The 18,722-nt window shown below is 53.5% G+C and overlaps 1 protein-coding gene across 2 annotated transcripts in view; it reads right to left on the bottom strand.

Annotated features, from left to right (window-relative positions):
* Ptp4a3 (protein tyrosine phosphatase 4A3) overlaps positions 1-13,901 on the bottom strand; it is a 33,646-nt gene extending 19,745 nt beyond the window's left edge. The window contains exon 1 of one of the 2 annotated variants that reach the window (XM_034516779.2): positions 13,572-13,901. The gene's annotated coding sequence lies outside the window, so the exon portion shown is untranslated. Of the gene's footprint in view, positions 1-12,343; positions 12,420-13,571 lie in introns of those variants that run through there. The other variant, XM_034516780.2, reaches the window with a different exon arrangement.
* Between the last annotated feature and the right edge of the window lie 4,821 nt (positions 13,902-18,722).

Raw genomic sequence — 18,722 nt, 5'->3', positions numbered from 1 at the left:
GCTGTTTCAATGTCTCCTCTCTGATAAACTCGAGAAACATGAAATTCACCATCATATTTTCCTTTTTTTTTTTTTTTTTTTTTTTGAGGCAAGTCTTGCTAGTATAGGTTGGCCTCCAACTCCCTATGTAAGGGATGCTGACCTCGAGGCTACTGCTAATGATGATGATGGTGCTAGTGGTGATGATGGTGCTAGTGGTGATGGTGATGATGGTGGCGGCCAGGAAGATAGTTCAACCAGCGGGCTTGTGACACAAGTATGAAGACCTGAGTTCAATCCCTGGGACCCACATGGTGGAAGAAGAAAACCAACTCCTGTGAGTTTAATTAATCAATCGCTTGATCGATCGATTAATCAACCAGTGATTGAATACATAAATTTAAAATTTTCAGGAGAGTTTTTCTTTTAATCCTAGCACTTGGGCAGCATAGATGAAAGGGCTATGGTCAGTCTAAGGCTGGTCTCAGGTGTATAGCAACACTCTGTCTCCAGATTTAAAAGTTAGAAGTTTTGGGGCTGTATAGCCCATCAGGAAAGTGCCGGGAGCTGATGTGTGAAGCTCTGGGTACCTCCCCTCAGCACACACCTCTTCCTCTGGCCCCCATCTGTGGTTCCCTGTCTGGTATAAAAAGATGTCGCATGGAACCACTGTGATGTCTTTTCCCACACAAGCATGTCTTCAAAGATCTCTCTTGTAGCAGGCCAGTGCTTCACTTCCGTTTATCAGCCGAATAATATTCCAATGTAGGAACACGCCGTGGTTTATCTAGTCCTCAGCTGAGGGACATTTAGATCATTTTGAGCCCAAGTTGGGGACAGTGTTGATCATTGCAGGAATAGGGGAGGTGGATGCAGAGAGATGCTGGGGTCCAAGAGCCACTGTGGTACCCTGAGAGGGACCAGGAAGCCTAAAGCTAAATCCAGGCAGGGGAAGTGGGTCATGGTAACAAGGACAGGATAACAGAATCCAGCCCACACCTGGGGCACCTGATCAGTCCCTTACTAGGTCTGGCGGAGTGTTGGCAGTATGCTAGGAGAGGTGCAAGCTGCTGCCACTGAAGAGGTGCAAGGTGAAGGGAGAGGAGGAGAGACGGGAAGGCCTGATGGGCCACGGGGCAATGGGGACGGCAGGAGAGCTCGGATCACTCCCCTGAGGACAGGAAATGTTTGTCTAAGCATTTGAAAACGCTGCAATACACTCTGACAAGGAGAGAGAGAGAGAGAAACAGAGACAGAGACAGAGACAGAGACAGAGACAGAGACGACAGAGCACTCATATGTGCAAGCGAACACTGGGGCTGTTTACTGAGCTCTTTTGAACACAGCAGGCTCCTGGGAGATTTGGGCAGTTTAATGTCTCTCCCTGAAGGACCCTAAACTCTGAGTTAGGAGGGGAACAACAACAATCAAAAAAAAAAAAAAAAAAAAAAGAGAGAGATTTAGCCAGCCACCACCATCCTATGGGACGGGATACAGGATAGTCATTGTCTATTTACACTGGCCTTCTTGCAGTTCACCCAACTGTGCAGTGGGGTGCACATCCCTAGGATGGGCTTATTGTGGGACCCTCAGATACACAGGACAATGAGGTACATGTCATTGTTAATGAAACAGTGAAGGGTAGGGGTCCACAGGAGGACCCAGAAACAAAGGACCACTGAGGAACAAGTAGGGGGCATGTAATGAAAGCTGGCTGGGCCAGCTCTCGGCTCTCAGAATCACCATGGGCACCAACAGTTCTCTGGTCTTCATCCAGGCCTGTCCCACAGTCCATCACCATCACAAGACAAGGACACAGAGAGTCCCTACAGCCCCAGGCAGAGGGCAGCTCTGGAAGGGGGTCCAGTGAGATGCTGAGCCACCTGCCTGTGGGCCAGGCCTCCAGGTGAAGGGTGACCTGGAGTCCACAGCCCCAGCTGGGTATCCTAGGTCCTCCATATTCCCCCAACACATCTCGGGGAGACCATAACCTCCTCTGCTCAGTCCTCCAGCTGTCCTCACACTTAGAAGGATCTCCCCAGAACCTGTGACTGTTCTCCAAGCTTCCTCTGCACCTGCCTCCCCAGCTGTGTCTGCAAACCACTAAGCACAGTGCAGTGCTGCCTCCAGGCCTGTGCACGGCATCACCTCTCTGCTTTTCCATCTCTCATCATCATCACTCAGACCTCATGAGGGTCAGTGGACTTCTGGGCTAATGGCTGTTAGCAGCCATCAGCACTGCCTGGCCTGGGATCTGTCTGTCTCCCCACTGGGAAGATGCCCTTGTCTATAGATTCTGAACACTGTACCCAGTGTTTCAACAGGTCTGTAAATGCAGGGAGTGCGCAGTGGGATCTGAGCAGGGTGGGGACTACATACCCAGGACACCAGGCCTGGCCAGGACCATGTGGCCAGTGAAGAGGAGAAGGGCAGATGGCAGGCTTGTCCCTTCCCACCAAGCCCCCCAACCCCAGAGCCTGGACTAAACACAGGGACAATCTAAAGTCACCACTTGGGATCCCCCTAGAGAGGGAAGGCTCCTACCCCAGGATGCTCTCACCAAGACCACCCATGTCCCCCGCACCCCACTGAGGAAGACAGCACAAGACAAGAAAGAACCAGAATTACCTATATCTGGGAGCATAAAGCAAGGAAGCTGAGTGAGTGCACAAGAACAAGTTATCCAGGGTCAGCATGCAGCTGGAGGGATGGAGGGTACCAACATAAGCCTGCAACCCCAGACTTGGGCAGCAGCAGGGACCATACAGGTTTCCCAGGCATTCAACCTGCCCTTCCCTAACTGATGGGGACCTGTTCTTCCCCCCATGGGCTGTACGCAACAGCTGGGGCAGCCTATGACTCGTGCTAGCTCCTGAAGCTTAGAGGAGAGGGTTCCTGCCATTTTCTCTTATTGCCCAGTGACTCTTCAGTCTAGCCAGTGCTCAGTGGAGTTTGATGGCAGATGAACACTGACCAGTACTTCTGAACACAGCATGTTCCTACATGATAAAGGGGAGGTGAAGGGCACAGGGCAGGTGGGCTTCTTATTCATGTCTATCCTGGCTGCCTCCCTCTGGAGGCACTCCAGGATCTTTAAGGATGTAGCCCCACCCTGGCAAAGACTTCCTGAATGAGACCTGCTGAGCTGTTAGCCAGGAACCACGCACACACTATCCAGACCACCTTGGCCTGTATGGTCTGACGGTCTCCACTGCATCTCTAGAATCTTTGAGGACCAGGACCCATCCTTCTGCTCCCATGCTCGTCAGGTTTATGTGGCATGGCCTATGGATTCTCTGGGTGTTACCTCCCAGCCTTGAACACATGCCTAGGATCCCAAGTTAGCCTGACTCTGTTCATCCAAATACCCTCTTCTTGGCAGTCTAAAGGAAGAGTAGAGGGAAGATCCCCTGGTATCAGCAGGGTATACTGGGTCTAGGAAAGCATCACAGCTAAGGTGGTCCTGTCCCAGCCATGCCGGAGCATGGTGCCGTCAGCCTTAACCGGGTCTCCGGACTCTCAGCCCAGAGGCCAACACCCGGCCCACTGTGCTTGATGCCCATGCTCCTTGGTCACACTTGGGGTTGGCTATGGTTAAAATACTTCAAGCCCGTTCCACTGGGACCTCCGTGCTATCTCAGATTCACTCAGTATCTCGTGGGAAGGCAAGATTATTGGGCTGAGCCGAGGCTGACCCCACTCTGAATGTCTGACCTCCCAAAGACAGCCAATATCTTCTGACCGCGGCACAGCCTCTGAGGTGGGGTACTCTCAGCCCAGGGCTGCACGAAGCTGGATCACAGGACAGCATGTCCTCAGTGTATACAGCAAACGCTGTGGACCTGCCTGCCAGTGGCCCTCCTGGGACAATCAACGGCCACCACTGTACCCAGGGACAGCCACCATTCCCACTCAGACTGGCCTAGTCTCTAAATTCTCATGTTCACCTCCTTCAGCACAGGGCAGAGACTTGGAGAATACTTGTCTGGGAATCCCCTGCACATCTAGGGGTTTGCACAGGGTCATAAGCCACAGCCTCCAGAAATGGGAGAAAGGAGGGGGAGGGGAGAAATTGAGGAGCTATGGGTAGGTCAAGGCTATACCTTGACCTACCCAGAGCTGGCTGGGACAGGGCTGTGTGACCCCAGGGCCCACCCAACTCCCCAAGGCAGACAAGAAGCCAGGACAGACGCAAGGCTGCCAAGAACTCAGGCCACAGGTCCCACAGGGTTCAAGGTCCCTCCTGGGGCAGGGCAGGCTCAGCTGGCAGTGTCCGTGGGAACAGTCCCCAGGCCCTGTCAATCACACTTGGGCCAGCCAATGGACAGCGGAGCTGCCACAAATGCCTGGGCAGCTGGACATGCTTGGCCTGTGAGGCAGAAGCCCAGGTCCCTAGGCCTAAATAGCCAGTCTAAAGAGCTGATATGGAGTTCTGAGGAACAGGCCAGAGGCCTGCAGAGGGGCAAAGAGGGGTCTGAAGGGCCCAAACCACTGGTACCATTTGTGCCCCGTGATCTGTCTGCTTCTCTCTCCTCTGCCCCTAGCCCTGTGTCTGAGAAGTCAACTTTCCACTCCCATGGGCCCCTACCCTCCCAAGGCCACATCCTCTTCCTGTACCCTCTTCAGCTTCCTGCCCTTAGATCCCTCCTCCCCCATGCAGCCTCCACCTGGTGGTCTACGCAGTGTGTGTCCCCTTCTGTTCCCAAGATCCCACACACATCACACAGACCACCCTGGGATGTAGCCCAAGTGGCTTGGCCTGAGTCCTATGATCAGGGCTATTGGGCCTCCTCTGGGTAGGGGAGGGGTGGGTGGAGCGTGGACAGATGGACAGATGGCTCCTGGATGAATGTCTCAAGCCCCCTCCAGCCACATACCCAGCTCCCAGCCCTGCCTAGCTCTGTTCTCCTGGCTCCTTGCCCCCTTGCTCCACTGGGGGACTCCATAGCACAGACCCCCAAGCCGCTGGCTGTCCTCACAGGCCTGAAGGGGTCCCTGGGGACAGCCCTTCCGGTGACTTCCTGCCAGGGAGGCTAAGGGAGGGTAAATAAGCCCTCCAGATGGCTTCCTGCACTGGCCAGTCGTGGGAACGACAGCTAGGAGGAGGAGACAAAGGGGCAGGGGAAGCAGGAAGGCCTCCCTCACATTAGCAGAGGACTCCCAGAGTCCCTAAACAGAGACTTCACACCTACTGACAGGGGAGGAAACTGAGACCCTCACAGTCAAACAACAGCAGTGCCTCCTATGAGCTAATCACCTCTCTGTCACTGAGGGGACTGGGAGCCACAGCTGGGCTGGGTTCCTCCCACTTACTCCTGGGGGCTGCCTTCTCTGGCTCATCACAAACAAAGGGACCAAGAGAGCTGGGCCGCGGCCACTCTGCATGTGCATAACAAAGGCCTGCCTTCCACTTTGCACTTCCCAGCGGTGGCACCTGCAGGAGGCCAGCCACAGACAGAAGCTTCCTGCCTAAGAAATGGGGGGGGGGGGGGGAGTTAAAGAGCAGCCACCCCCAGGCTACCTTGAAAATTAAGGAGGTGCCCTGGACTAGTGCCTACCACCAACCCAAATGGGCTCAGTGTAGGCCTGCCCAGGTGATATGGGCTGCACCCCCCTAGCCCCTCTCACCATACCATTTGACAACACCTCCTGGAAGCCCACCTGACTACCTGGCAAGAGGAGAATCCCCTTCCTGCAGCACAACCTCTGGGATGCAGAGCACCATGCTCCAGGAAGGCGATTATTATCCCCTGTAATCCTGCTCCGTGTGCTTGAGTCCCTCCAGCACGGGATCACGCACTTTCTAATCTTCTACTCCCATGAAGCTAAGGCAGACCAGGACAGCTTCCAGAGAGCCTGGGGAGGCAGAACAAAGCCAACGCAATAGGCTGTGTCCTCATCCCCCACACAGCAGCCAGGACAGTGGCAACAGGATGATGTGGAGCAGGACCAGCAGGCAGAACTAAAAGATTCACACAGTGCCCCAATGCACGTCCCTAGCCGTCCAGAACTTCCATTATAAATGGGGGTAGGGAGGCAGGCAATAAACAACCCTTCAAGACCAGGGGACCAGAGGCTCACAGTCAAGGCCATGGGAAAGTCGAAAGTGTGATGTTGGCATCCTGTTCCCATAGCGAACATAGAAGGAAAGGCCAGTGTACAAGGAACCTCTCCCCTAGGCCATTTAAAACAAACGTGGCCAAATCTATATGCTGGCCAGTGAACACTGCTTAACTGTTGAGCTTGTCTATGTGAGCTCTGAAACCACTACAGGTCCACACTAGCCCTGAGAGCATCACCTGACAGAAAGGGAAATCAAGGCAACAGCAGACAGCACCTCCACAGGTCACAGGCCTGAGAGAAATCGGTGTTCGGGGCACGCCTGCTAACGTCCAGTTCAGGTGTGGCAGCTGAGCTCGGTAGGCAGGAATCAGTCATCCAGGCTGTATTAATCAGCCATCTAGCTTTGTGTGATATGCCACCAGTCTACTGTGGGGTCCATCCAGAGTTGGTATATCCAAGGCCATGTCCATGTACCCTAAGGCCAATGGAAGAGGCAGGGAGATCACTGAGGAGGGACCACTGGGAGTCCTGGACACCTCTAAGTTCGGCAATGCAATTCCCAGCATATGTCGAGCCTCTGGGCAGCCAGCCAGAGGAAAGCTGACCCTGGAGGAGGGGCCTCATTGCTGCCCTAACTGGGAGATTAGAGGGAACTGCTTGCCTTGGCAGAGTTTCAGGGCCAGTGGGTATTGCCAGAGAGGGCTGCCAGGAAGAAGAGGCATCCTCTCTGAGGCACAGGGACCAGTAAGTGACACCGAGCCAATGCAGAAGCCATGACGAATGGGGCAGGCGAGCATTATCCTAGGTGGGACAGGGGATCCTCCAAACACAGCTGAACTTCTTCCGGCAATCCTGAGTCACAGGAAGGCTCAGGCAGAGTGCAATGGGAGCCCTGGTCTCATGGGAGGGGGACAAGACAGGCCTGCCTGTTGCAGTTGACCTACCTCCTCTTCTGGGCCAGCCCCAGCTTTGGGTGTGTCTGGTGAACTCAAGGCCTTGGGAACAGGCTTCCACAGGATCCCACAGATCCAAGGAGGGGAAAGAAATACAGAAGAAGCTCTACAAGACACTACACAGGGGAAACTGAGGCTTAAAAGGAGTGTTCTAGCTAGTAAGTGGCCATCTCTCAGGCCACTCAGATCCGAAGGCAAGGAGGCTGAGGCGGGCTGGCCAGCGAGACCTGTTGTTGTGCCTTTATTCTGATTCCCTAGATCAGACCTATGGCAGCATATCAGTCTCTTCCTTCGAACCTTCCTCCAGATGTCTCGCTCCCAGTGACCTAAATAATCTGCTGCCCACATACTGGGCTCCAGCCCCTCGGCACTGCTAGGGTACTCTATAACTCTTGCCGATTCCAAGATGAAAATGGTACTCTGAGATCCAAGGAAACCAATTCCCCCACCTGATGCTCTCCTCTCCCGCCCACCCCCACCCCCACCCCCCCACCCCCCACCCCCACCCCCCACCCCCGCCATAGGAAGATGTTAGGCTCCTGGGGATATGCATCTCAAACCATATGATCAACCAGGGATGCTTCTCCAGCGACAGCCATGGGTCTGGGTCAGCCTTGGATCTCCAGGGCAAGTACAGGGACCATTAAGCTGATCCTTACCTGAAGGCCACCCACTAGGAAAACTGGGCCCTTCCTGCACCTTCCAGATCCTGATCACTGGCCCAGTCAGCCAAAACCCAGTAGCCTCTGCCTGTATCTCAACCTGGCCCTGTCCAGGGGCTCCAGCCCAACACGTCCAGGCAGACCCCTCTCTACACAGTCTGCATGGAGACACAGGGGCTGCGCAGCAAGCAACAAGGGTGGGAGCCTAGCGAGTCGGGACAAAGGGCAGGTCAGCAGGAGGGGCCGGTGCCTAACTCCAGGCTGATTTCTGGAATATCCTTTCCTAGACACCTAGGCCCCAGTAGCAGAGGACAGCGGTGTCTAGCAAAGTGCCTTTAGTTTTCAATCAGCAACAGACCTCACTGCCTGATACTGCCCCTGTGCAAAAAAAAAAAAAAAAAAAGTCACTTCCTTTAGAAGAGTAAATGGCAGTTTAGAAAGACTGCACAGGTCACCCCCACTGTGATGCTTAGGCCTGGAGGTAGGACCCCTTTTTCTAAACGTCTACCCTGAACCTCATATCACCTACACCAACATCTCCAGCTCTATCCCATCTCCAGCTCTATCCCTCCAGAGATCCAGGTCATGGGTTCCAAAAGCCATCACTGCCAAGAGCCATTTGACCTCAGGATATGACTGCCTTGCCGAGCCACCCCTCAGACTCTGTGGAGGGTGGGTCCTATGAGAGACACCACCCAGGACAGTGTCAAGAAGAACCCGACACCCTGTAGGCATTCTATATACTCTGGCTAACATAATCTCAGGACTTCTCGGTGAAGCAGGCTATCATGCCTACACCCCCCCCCCCCCAGATGACAGTGGCCTAAAACATTCATGCTGTCCCTGGGGACCTACACAACAGCTCACTGGAGTGGAAAAGGCAGAGCTTAGAGGTAGCCCACTACTGGGCACCAGCCTCACCCAGTAAACACCTGACTCCCCAGCTGCGACCACTAGATCCTCAGTAGTCTCGAGACAAACGTCATGCCCCTGGTTCAGTACGCTGCCTCAACCCATCAGCTGCACAGTTGCACCGTTTAACAGGTAACTGAAGAGACACTAAAGTTTATGCCCAAAGTTTATGCCCAGCCAAACTAGGGCCACCTGCCCCCCACCACCTGTGACCCATGTGACCCAACCCTGCTGACCACTCTCTAGCATTCTTGACCTTTACCCTCCTCGTAGGTGCACTAGCACACCAGGGACAGCCACACCGCGGACAACCACACTCCGCTAGGGCTGTGGCAAGGAGAACCAGACTGTACACACCTGGTAACCTTGGAGCTGCCTGCTCCTGAGGTCCCCCACTCAAACAATGAAAGCCCATACCTTTCCACTAACTCACCCCAAGAAAGCAGTATAGTCACAATGGTGGGCCTTGCCTCTAGCCCTAGACCAAACCTGCCCTCAACCAGCAGGGTGGCCCAAGTACATCCCCGTACTATTCCCGTACCTCTAGGTCCAGCACAGCTGTAGGACTGGAAGATAACCTCACAACCTGGGTGAAAGCAAGGAGGAAGATGTCCAAAGGTCCTTGTGGTCACCACTGATGTCACCTTTACTGGCACCTTCCCCAGCACCTGGCCATGCAGCAGAGAGAGCTTTCACACCAGGGTAGTCTGCTCGCTCTGAGCAGGACAGAAAGGATCTATAGCAGCCAAGCAGGATAGTGTGTGGTCTGCAGTAAAGACCACACAGCACCATTCTGACTCTTCTAATAGACCCTACATCTGGGACAGACATCTGGGAGACACCAGGGCCTCTTGTGGGAGACAAGCAGGTGGGCATGGGGGGAGGGGGCACAGTGCTCTGAACGTCAGCAAAAGCTAGAAAGAAGGGTGTTCCAGGGAAGACAACTGTGTACACAATGTCACCCTAGTGTCCCTTTCAAGGGTTCTAGAAAAAAAGACCTGGTTGCTAATGTCCCCAGGATGAGCTGCACGCTACATGGACACCAGGTGGCCAGCCAAGCTCCTGAGTCATAGTTCTGTCATTATGATGACATCAGAGACCCCTCGGGGCCACCAGCTTCACTGGCCTAGCAGCATGCTTCTTGTCTGAACCGTCTCTGGCCCAACAGCTTTGGCCCGGCTCAAAATGATTACGGTGCGACTCTGGAGTGCTGGCCTGAGGAACCCCTTGAGAAGAAACGCACAACCTCCACCAGGTGAACTCCTATGGAGTCTTCAGAACCCCACAGCCCCATCCTCTCCCTTAGCCAGTCAACTCTGCTTCATCACTTTATTTACTGTAATATAACATGGCTTGGAGCTGCATTGTTGGTGGTTCCGGGGCCCTCAGCAGTCCCCTCTGTGCTCCAAACCCTGCAGCTTGTCCATTTGGAGGACACAGGGCAGGCTCTCTACATGTACACCCCCAAGCTAAGACCAGCCCAGTCCACAGCACACCACCACACCACAGCCATGCCCCAAAGACAAGACCTCTTGATCCCAGAGCCCCTACTGGGTGGCATCTGAATAACAAGGCCATGTATGTCCCCTATCGATTGATCCTTAATACTCATCTTCCCAGCACACCCCAATTCTACAGGAGATAAAACTTCAGAACTAGATTAATCAGAAACTAGGAAGCCAAGCTAGGCAGTGGTGGCGCATGCCTGGGCAGGTGGGTCTCTGAGTTTGGAGTCAGCCTGGTCTACAGAGTGAGTTCCAGGACAGCCAGGGCTACACAGGAAAAACCCTGTGTAGGAAAAAAAAAAAAAAAAAAAAAAAACATAAAACAAAAACAAGAAAGAAAGAAGCCAGGTCTGGTAGGCTGAACCCAGCCTCACACAGGCATGCAGGGAGATGCTGAAGAAGCCACTGTGGGCAGGGAAGGTACACAGGCCAGAAGAAGCGACGACAGTCAGAGAGGCTAAGATGGAGGTGGGTGGGCAGGGAAACCTCTTGCAGGAGGGCAGGCAGACAGGAGTTGCACACTGTCTAACTTAAGTGAAAACCGTTGCATGCCATCCCGTGAACGCTATCAGGCTCACTGCTCTGGGAGCAAAGCAAGGCCAGAGGCTTGGGGAAATGTTCAGTGCTCTGCCAGCTTCCTGGCTCTGCCCCTGGACAGATGCAATGGGCACCACCTCACCCTCCTAGCGAGATGCCTCCTGGAGCATCACAGTCACCATTGGGCATGAGAGACCAAGGCCAGCTGGGTGCCCTGTATCCCAACACTACAGCGGTGAGGTCAGGCATGCAACTTACACCACCAGAACTAGCCAAGAGCACGAGTCAGTGAAAGCCAGCTTCCCCCGCCAGAGGTCCTCCTGCCATTTTCTGCCCACCAGCATCCAAGCCGACAGCCAGTCCAAGGAAGAGGCTCTCCTTCAGCTCCCCTCCTGCCAGACCAACTACACGGGCTGGCCACCCTCTGTCAAGCTCTATGCTGGCAGGAGACAGTGGGGAAAGTCCTCCCCAGTTAGTGGGAAAGAGGTCCTGGTAGGCTCCTACCTCGACATTCACAATGACTGTCTGTCCGGGCTGCTTACCCTGCCCTATCCATCAGCCACCAAGGTCCTAGTTCTGCCACCAGCACCTCCAAGTCAAGTGCCAGGCCTGGCCAGGAGAAGAGACTTGATAGATATCTAGGGCTAACCAGTTCCTTCTCAAGAGGACATTTGGGAACATTCCCATGGCATCCCATCCTTAGGCACATGGTAAGAGTGCAGGGTAGGGCCCCCACAGCCTGCCTCAGAGCAGGCCACAGACTCCATATGTTGTCTACCCTCACCTCATTGCAGGTAGAACAAGGCTAGACCTTAGGGGCTAGACCTGACTCCACTTCTCTAGTGCCAATTTAATCTGGGAATGGGGTTAATAACCTTATGGGAGGATTTGAGGCCATAGGCACTACACAAGGGTCTGCACTACACTGCCTTCAGCACCAAGACTCTGGGCAGTTTCCCCCAAGAGTATATGGCCAAGCAGAGGGATACACCACTTACCCATGGGACACGGCACACTGTGACAACAGGCCTGGAATCCACTCTGCCCCTCACTGATGGGGTCAGAGGAATGGTCACTCTGCCTGCCTTGGAGCTAAGCATGGCATCCAGTCCAACCATGCTGACAGCTCCCTACCAGGAGACTGTAGGCCTATTAGGACTCGCCTGCTTAAGCTGGCTGCATGTGGACAGGCTGCAGCAGGACTCGTGGACAGTGAGGTGCTGTCCCATCTGGCCTGATCCAGGATGCCTAAGCCAGGACTTGGTTCCCTAGGGGACCAAGACTTAGTGCCCAGCCTTCAAAGGTGACCCACTAACATTCATGCGGGAGGCAAGAAAATCTATGGGGTCCTATGCCCCAAGCTATGCAGAGAAGGAAATTGAGGCGAACCAAATCCTAGATAGGGATCTTGGGGAAGATGAAAATCGGACAGATGTTGAGGGAATCTTCCGCACCCCTAGAGATGGGAGCAGAGTCACCCTTTCCACCCATCAGGTCTGGTCGCCACAACGAGAAAACAACTGGCTAGGTCCCCACGCCTGGCCTCCCTGCGGCTCCGGCCCTGCACGTGGCAGCTACCGGCCGGGTTCACGCAGGGGCTGCAGCGGGGCGCGGCCCCCGCCGGGAGCAAACACACAGACCGGCGCGCGTCCCCGCCTGCGCGTCCCCGAGGCAGCGCCCCCGCCGACGGCCCCCTGCGCGCCCCCGCCCGAGCGGCGCGGTGGAGACTGACCTGGCGGTCCGGGCGCCGGCGCCGGCACGACGCGGAGGGCTCGGCACGCGCGCGCACAGGGCGCGGCCTCGGCGCCGTCAGGACGTGCGCGCGCAGGGGCGCGGCCTCGGCGTCGCCGTCTCGAGGCGCGCACCGGGTCACGTGGGGGCACGACCCAATGGGAGCGCACCGGTGCACGCTGTCGTACGCGCGCGCGCGGGCTTAGAGAACCCACTAGGGACCGTGGTGGTCTGTTCTTGAGCCCCATAACTAGGCACCCCAGGCCAGAAGTTCATCGGAGCTTCTAGAGTCCTCTGCTTCTCTATTGGTCTCCTAAAGCAAAGTCCCTCGCCTAAGGATAAGTTGGGGGGGCTCATGGACCAGCAAGCAATAGCCATTGGGCTTGGGGACCTATAGTTGACTTCTAGACCTCTTGCGCTAACCGGATTCTAGAAGAGGACCACCTGGGAGAACCAGCTCGGAGACTAGTTCTCCTGGGCTGATTGTCCTCTACCTCTGTGCTGAATCCCCTGCCCACCCTATGGAAGTTTCAAGATGAACCCTTCAAAGTGCCACACCCACCCAGCCTGTGCCCCTGTGCCAAAGCCAGCATCAATCCAGCAAGCCAAAAGTCCAGATTGTTTTGTTGTCTTCTCTCTTCCAAAGACATTCATTCATCCACTCTTCCTCCGTGACAGGAGAGACACCAGGAAGCTAAAGTGAGGGTTCTCTGTACAACATCCTGCAAGGGACCCATGAAGCTGGTGAGGGCCAGAAACCCCACCTTGTCCCCAGGCCACCTAACTGGGGTCCTTAGCTGCTGTCCCCTCACACTCTCCAAAACTTCTTCCCCCAATAGGTGAGTTGCCTTCACACCTCAGGGTAATTCACCGAAGATCCACAGAGAGGTATGGGAGACATCCCAGTCTGAGGTCCTAGGAAAAAAGGCTATGCTCCCAGCTCTTCAGTAATTCAATACCTGTTTCAGCAGCTCCCATGCCCACCTCATCATAGGGCTGTGTGTCTGTTTGAGTTGCTGATTTTTAAAAAAGTTTGACTTCCTCTCACCTAGACAATGTCAGCCTCCTCTTCCTCTGCTCTTTCCTTCCTCTCCTACCCAAAGCCTCGGGAGTTTTACTCCAGCGTTTCCCCTGGGAACAGTGGGTTTGCCTTCCACTCGGCCTCTGTAAGCCTAGAATTTCCATCTCACCCAGACCCTGGCAGCCAGTGGCCGGGAGAAGACACCAACCTGATGGTTTCCAGCCAATGCGTCAGACACTTGCAGATGCCGGACCATGCGCTTGATCAAATCCAAAGTCCCCAAAGTTCACCTCTTTGCATGGAGGAAGCACTTGTAGCCCTGTTTTACAAGAGTCCTTGAAGTTTGGGGACACAGAGTGGAGGGAAGGTACGGGGTGGGAGGCAATGGGGAGATCCTGAGGTTTCTGTGGCAAAAAGGAACCTCAGGCTGTGTTAGTCTATGCAGGGAATGATGAGATGGGGGCTGGGAGAGGGGAAGATAGAGGCTGAGTCAGAGCCAGGAGCTGCAGATATAGACACAGTCCCCCTGAAAGCATCCTGCCCCTCTGCACTAGACGTATCTGGATCAGGAGCTACCTGCCCTCAGGGACAACAGCATCAGCAGATTAGCTCAGAGGACAGGGAATGAGGTCAGTGCTAAGTGGATTTCCAGGAAGCTACTACCTCCGGCCACCAGGCCTGGCCCCAGGTCAGCAAGGCTGGAAAGGAGGGGCCCTGGTTAGGGAAATGCTGAGCTGGACGCAGGATCCGGTTGGGGGAGGTTGGAGGAGTTGTAAGGCCAATGCCACAGAAGTGGCTTTTGAGCCCCCTCCTTGGGCTTCATGATGTAACCCCTGACTTGTCTTTCCATCTATAGAGAGAGTGGGGCTAACAGTTACAATCCTAGGGCCATGGAGAAGATGGAGCAAGGCAGCACTGGCCATACTTGCTTGGTTTTGCCAACCCAAGACACACTCTTTTCATGTAAATCCATGATAAAGTTCCTTCCTGAGGACAGGCGTGAGCAAAAAGACAAAGAGCTTGTGGTAAAAAGAAAGTCAGAGAGAATTCAAAAAGAATGAGGAGCCACTGTGGGGCCTGTTCTGAGCTACCTCCCATATCCATCCCGATTAGCCTCAGTGGCTGTGGCCATTCTGGAGAACACAGCCTTCCCCTCACTGACAGTGTCTATCCCTCTTATAGCATGGAGCCCTGAAGTACAAATGGAATGGCCCCAGGCCAGCTCCCATCAGCAGGGAAGCCAGCAGTAGAAACACACCTCAGTATCTTATCTTGCTACCCTGGGGTATCTATCCCCAGTCTCCTGTTGTCTCTAGAAAAATATGCCCTGGAGTTTTATAACCAGGGGACCCTCGGAATCACATCTGTGTATCGACTTCCTCACTTAGGAGTCCTCCTCTCTCATAATAACTCATCTGAAGCCAACTCCTGACATCACCAGCTCTGCTGGGAGAAGGGGACTGAAGCGGGCAGCAGTGCCCCTGACAAGAAACAGAGGCAGTTGGAGGGAAGCAAGGTTTGGGGGCAGCATGATGGAAGAACTGTAGAGACCATGTTAGATGGCTCATTCCTGAGTCCCCTGTTCTGTAACTGTGCCACTGTGATGGTGCGGTTATCTGTGGCTTAGTTGCGCAATGATTAATTCACGATGGCAATTAACCAACATCCAAGTAGCCTGAAATAGCCAAATGTTGTTGGCTGGAGGTCTGGCTTGGGATCCCATAAGGGGATAGTCAGCCAGAGATGCAGTGGATCATCTGTGGCTGGCCAGATGCAGCCTCCAAGATGCAAGCTCAAAGCCCTCTGGGAAATTCCCTCTAGGGCTCCATGATCATCCACACTACTCGGGGACCAAAGTACTCCATAAGTCAAGTGGAGAATTGGCAAGAAACTGGGATGCCCATGCATGATCTAGCGTCAAGAAATTGATTTCTTTCGGTCACACTGTGGCATGGAAAGGAAGCATGGAGCCCATGCAGGCTGAGACTGAGCAAGTGTTAGCAACATGGCTGGTTCCTGTGTAGGACTAAGATGCTTTCCTTCCCAAGGGGAAATGGGATAGAGGTAGTAACTGTCCAGGTGGAGCTTCTGAAGCTACCAGAGGAGAAGGTAAGGGGTGGGAGACATTAGAGCTTGCAACCTTTTATGGAGAGTGGCAGAAGGAACTCCATTTGCAAGCTTAGAACCTGCTGGCTCCTGACACATTTGTTGAACATTGTACCAGGCTTCTCAATTCAGGGTATGGATGGGATCCAGAGAGAGCCCACTCAGATAGCTCAGGTGCAGCAATTAGGAACATCTAGGATGGCATATGGGACCTAGACCTCAGAGTGGACCATTCCAGGTGTCTGGTCTAGAGCAGAGGCCTGCCAGTCAGTAGACACAGCAGATAAGCAAAAATGGGTACCTGAGTGCCAAGGCTATCCTCTCAGGAAGGAGGCTATTACTTCAGCAGGCAGAGAGCAGGGAGTCCCCAGAGAGTTCCCTATGGTCAGAGCATCCAGGAAAAAAAAAGTGGGGCATCCTATAGAAACAATTGAGCCTCCTTGAGAAGGGACAGGTGTGACCCCACATCCGACCTCCTACTCCCTTGGCCTCTTCTGGCATCTGCCACTGTCTTTGGTGGCTCCAGCATCTGGAAGTACCCTTTGAGGAGAGCTCCTGACCATGAAGATGCCTAGACACCAAGCTGCCCGCTATGGTACCTCCTTCCAGTGTTAGTGTTAGTGTGAGACATGACACGTTAGCACCCCCTTGTGGTGGTTCTGATCAGAGTTGACCATGTGGACCATTCTGGCTCTGGCTTTACTGCCCTTCAGTCCCTGCACTGCCTTCTGAGGGAGCAGTTTTGTGATTCTGACTCAGAATCTTGTGGCTTCAAGATCCCTGAAAGGGTGTAGGACAGTGGTTTTCAGCCTTCCTAGTGCTGCGACCCTTTAATACAGTTCTTCATGGTATGTTGACCCCAACCATAAAATTATTTTCGTTGCTACTGCATAACTGTAAGTTTGCCACTGTTTGAATCGTAATGTAAAGATCTGGGTTTTCCAATGATCTTCCACCACCCTGTGAATGGGTCATGACCCACAGGTTGAGAACCGCTGGTGCAGTCTTGCCTCAGGGTCACTTGGAGCCTGCCTCCTGTGCTGGCTTTGAGGACAGTGAGAGGCAATATAATAGCACGAAGTTCCTACCACCACCCACTCAGGACAGGAAGCCAAGGTGCAGGGAGGTGCAGCCACAAACCACTTTGGCCATAGGATGTACCACCACTCTAGGTACCCAGAGACCCAGCCCACTAACCCCCTGCAGAGCTCCAGGCTAGTCATTACCCAATCCTCTAAGGCTGAGCAGTGAGAAGCTTAACCAAGAATCGGGAATATTTCATGGCTAAAAGAAGGCCCTGAGGTGTCAGAGAATCTCTACCCTCTCATGGGGGAATCTGCAGGCACCACAGAGCTCTCTGGAGTCCAGGGTCCAGCCTGGAGCAGGCAGTAAAGAGGGACAAAGGCAGAGCCCAGTAAGGTCTGAGGAGTCCAGTGATAGAGTACACATAAAAGCCCAATATGTAGAATCTCTGGTCCGAGTAGTGACCTAACATTTCAGTTGGGCAGGATCAATAAAATAACCTGGCCAAGGGACTACCCCTAGGAAGGCAGGCTCACTTTGGACGGTGCTATTTCCAGATGCATGGAATAACTTTGTTTAATGAGATACTGTACTTTTCCTTTCCCAGGATCTCCTCCCCAGCACAGAACTCACCAGATCGCTTCATAAGTCTGCCACAATTCATGGCTTCTCCTTTCCTGCTGTCTCCTCTCTAAGTATGCTTTCATAACAATCTGAGCTTTCCCAACATCATGGGCTTTCCCTTTCTCTAAAAACCTCCTCCCTCTCCTCATGCAGCTGCTTGTCCACTGTGTGCCTGGCCTCCATGGGGTTCTAACTACATGGCTTTTTCCTCTGTTACCCTGTTCTAAGCAGCTGCCAAGTTTCACAATTTGCCTGTGCTGTTTGGTGGTGGTGGTGGTAGTTGTTAAGAGGTTTTTGTTTGTTTGGTTGGTTACTTTTATTGGTTTATCTTTTTTGTTTTAAGATTTATTTTATTTATATGAGTACACTGTCGCTGTCTTCAGACACAGCAGAAGAGGGCATAGGGTCCTATTACAGATGGTTGTGAGCCACCATGTGGTTGCTGAGAATTGAACTCAGGACCTCTAAAAGAGCAATCAATCCTCTTAACCACTGAGCCATCTCTCCAGCCCTTTTGTTGGTTTTTCAAGACAGAGTTTTATCCTAGGGGAATCCCTGGCTGTCCTAGAATTCTCTGTAGACCAGGCTGGCCTGGAACTCACAGAGATCCACCTGTCTCCACCTCCCAAATGCTGGGATTAAAGGTGTGACCAGCACTGCCGGGTTGTTTGATTTTGCTTTAACTCTAATAAAATTGTCCTCAAGTTTCCATTTGACTTTTTCTTACATTATTTTATGAATGAGACTAAGAACCCTAAGAGGATCCCCATTTTTCCTGTATCACTAGAATCTCCCCAGGGCAGTCTTAGCTACTACCAAGTATGCGGGAGCTAGCCAGCCATATCCCTGCAACCCCACCCACAGGGGTCAGGACCCCATCTGGAACTCCTAGGTGTCAGGACCCCAGAGGTCAGCCAGAAACCCTGTTCTTTCACCTTCAACATATCACAGGCATGATATGTTCTCAAGTGATGCCCACCACCTGTCCAGCCACTGAAACCAGAATACTGTGTCAGCACCACCCTCCCATGCTGTCCACTGGTGGCCATTAGGAGGGACACTGAGCCCTCATGGGTGTTAGAGTCGACGCCGGGGAGAGAGGTGCTCACAGGAAATTGACACTGGACTCTGAGGGTCAGTGGAGTCAGGTCTGTCCAGAATGGAAGCTGGAGGGTTCAGTATGCCCCACCAGCTAATTGCGCGGGTCAGAGGTCCCACGAGGCTCCTCCACTGGGAACGCAGAAAAGGTCTTTAAAGACTCCTAGATCAGTGGCTGAGATGGGACACCCTAACCCTGCACCTCGTCCACTCACTTCTCCACCTTGGTTCAGAAGCCTCTGCCTCATGTCCTTCAACCCTCTAAAAGCATATCACTCACTACACGTCAGTGCACACATGGAAACTCCCCATGTGTTAGGTCCCAGCCACATGACTTCGGACAGATCACCTGCCTCCCTGGGCTATGTTTTTCTCTTCTACAAATGCCATATCTTGGGTGTATACAGAAAGGAATCTAAGCTAGCACACCACGGAAGCACCTGCCCATCCGTGTTTACTGTCCATTTGGCTCTAATAACCGAGTTGCAGCTGAATGGATAAAGAATGG

The sequence above is a fragment of the Arvicanthis niloticus genome, chromosome 13, assembly GCF_011762505.2.
Source record: "Arvicanthis niloticus isolate mArvNil1 chromosome 13, mArvNil1.pat.X, whole genome shotgun sequence".
In the NCBI taxonomy this organism is placed as follows: Eukaryota; Metazoa; Chordata; class Mammalia; order Rodentia; family Muridae; genus Arvicanthis; species Arvicanthis niloticus.
The sequence above is the reverse complement of the archived record's forward strand: the minus strand, read 5'-3'. Positions and strand labels throughout refer to the sequence as shown.